We start from the raw sequence: 2,777 nt of genomic DNA on the forward strand, positions 1-2,777 counted from the left end.
CATTTGTATTAAATATTGTGTCACAGCATACTTCTGTGTATTCTATCTCTTAAAAAGTTTCAGCCAAGCCAGGCAGTGGAATTGCATGCCTTTAATCTGAGCACTTGGGAGGCAGAAGCAGGGAGATCTCCATGAGTTCGAGGCCAGTCTGGTCTACAGAGAGTTGCAGGACAGGCTCCAAAGCTACAAAGAGGAATGCTGACTCAGAAATCCTCCCAAAAAAAAAGTTAAAACTTTCAGGTAGGCTTCTTCTTCTTTGGGAAAACACCAGATGTTGGATGAAGCTGGTGCATTGGGCGGGCCCAGAGGACCCTGGGGCCCAGGATTAGGAAGCCATGGGGGCTTCTGTAGAGGCTTCTGCAGCAGTCTCAGGGGTCACGGGGCTTGTGAAGGTAAACCCCAAAGACAAGGAGAGGATTCCCGTCACCAAGCTGGGCCCCCTGGTTAAGGACATGAATCAAGGCTCTGGAGGAAATCTACCTGTTCTCCCTGCCCATTAAGGAATCTGAGATTGTTTATTTTTTTTCCTGGACACATCCCTAAAGGACTAGGTTCTAAAGATAATGCCAGTGCAGAAGCAGACTCCGGCTGAGCAGGTTCAAAGCTTTTGTCGCTATTGGGGACTACAAAGGCATACTGGTCTCAGTGTTAAGTGCTCCAAGGAGGTAGCCACTGCCATCCGAGGGGGCCATCATCCTGGCCAAGCTTTCCATTGTCCCTGTGTGGAGAGGCTACTGGGGGAACAAGATTGGCAAGCCCCACACTGGTTCATGCAAAGTGACAGGCTGCTGTGGCTCTGTATTGGTGTATCTCATCCCTACCCCCAGAGGCACTGGCAAAGTCTCTGCTCCTGTGCCCAAGAAGCTACTTATGATGGTCCTGTATTGATGACTGCTACACATCAGCCAGGGGCTGCTCTGCCACCCTGGGCAACTTTGCGAAGGCCTCTTTTGATGCCATCTCCAAGAACTACTACAGCTACCTCACCCCCCCCCCCACCTCTGGAAAGAGACTGTGCTCACTAAGTCTCATTATTAGGAATTCACTGACCATCTTTTGAAAGCCCACACCAGAGTCTCTGTTTAGAGGACCCAGGCTCCAGCTGTGGCCACCACATGAGGGTTTTTATACAAGAAAAATAAAGTGAATTAAGTCTGTTAAAAACAAATCTTTCAGGCAGATCTTCTATGATGTTCCCTGAGCTGAAGATATATAACCTATGATACTTTTATTTCTATTCATGCTGCTGTCCCCAAGACCCATTAACCTCTGCATTGGGCTTAGTTTTGTTTTTTTTTTTTTTTTCTCTGATAGTCTCCATTTTCTGTAAAAATGGCTGCTTTAATGATGATCAGTAGATAACACATCGTGGCTTGGTGGCTCATGCCCAAAGAGAATATCCACATTCTTTAATGTTTGCATGGCAAATTTTCCAGGATAAATTATTTATCCAGGTGTAAAACATTTGGCAATGCATTTTAAGGCTAAAATTCACAAAATCTGTAGTCTGCAATACAGTTAAAGTAGATATTAATAAAAATACAGAAAATTCACAAGTATGTGAAAATTAATGTATTAGTCAAAAGCAAAGGAGATCCCTTAAAAATGTTGATGTGAATGCTAAACTATCACAACTAAAACTTAAGATCACAAGATCTGTTTGTCATTTGAGTGAATTTTTTGTATATTTAACTAAGGCTAGGAGAACAGCTTAGTTGTTAATATTTTTGCTGATCATAGATGAAACCATGGTCTTCAATCACAGCCCTATAGAATTTGGACATAGTGACTTATAACTATAATCTCAGCACTTGGGAATTAGAGGTCTATATACACAAATTTCAATGTTATCCTTAGAGTTAAGTATTTTATATGAACTTTGAAACTAGTTTGGAATACATGAGACACAAGTCCTTAAAGCAATTAAAATAGGTCAATAATCTGTGAACTTAAAGTCAAAGTCCCTACATCATGTAGGTGGGATTTACCCAAATTTGAAACTCTAAATCTAAAACCAATCAAACATAACCCCACGTATACTAAGGAAGACTGAAGTCTTGAACTACATGCTCTTGAACCTCACATATCCCTGTGGCTCTATTTTGGGCTTTAAATGACTGACATTCAATCTGGAATGGTATCACCAGCTCTTCTTTACTATAAGCCTTCAAAAGGGTAGATTGCAGAGTGCCAAGCACTCTTAATCTCATGACAGAATATTTTATGATAGTTTTCTCTTTGTATTACTAGATGGCTTTTTTCTTCTTTTCTTCTGTAGCACTTTGACTGAAACACTGGTCGAACTGGAAATGATTTAAGAGGTGTAATAATTATGTTAAAAGATACATATTTCCTTACAATGGTATCTTATCTGCAGGTATAAGGACAAATGTTCATAGGCTGTTTTTAGGGATTATGCTGGTTTAGTAAACTAGAGGTTATACATTCTCCTGCAATAACCATTGTTTTATTAGCACCGAAAATTTAGCTAGATTTCCAGTACAATTCATGTCTTTCCTCCTGTTCATCAGGTGTTAAGTCGTATCAGAAAAACATTACTTTTTGCTAAGAATTTATTTCTTTATTCTAGTCAGGTAAGATTGTCCATGTGCAGGAAAATATATAGGACAAATTCTGTCAAATATTTTTTGAGAACAATCTCTCACTTGAGTAGGACAGGCAAATATTTATGCAGTGAATACAATATATAATTGGCATTTAAAAACTTTGTGAGAAATTTGGAAGATGAATATTAGTCTGTGTTCTCAACAACTTCC

At 39.9% G+C, this 2,777-nt stretch overlaps 1 pseudogene; it reads left to right on the forward strand.

Annotated features, from left to right (window-relative positions):
- The first annotated feature begins 271 nt into the window (after positions 1-271).
- Positions 272-1,119, forward strand: LOC113837679 (annotated as a pseudogene).
- Positions 1,120-2,777: the final 1,658 nt, after the last annotated feature.

The sequence above is a fragment of the Cricetulus griseus genome, chromosome X, assembly GCF_003668045.3.
Source record: "Cricetulus griseus strain 17A/GY chromosome X, alternate assembly CriGri-PICRH-1.0, whole genome shotgun sequence".
Taxonomy (NCBI): domain Eukaryota; kingdom Metazoa; phylum Chordata; class Mammalia; order Rodentia; family Cricetidae; genus Cricetulus; species Cricetulus griseus.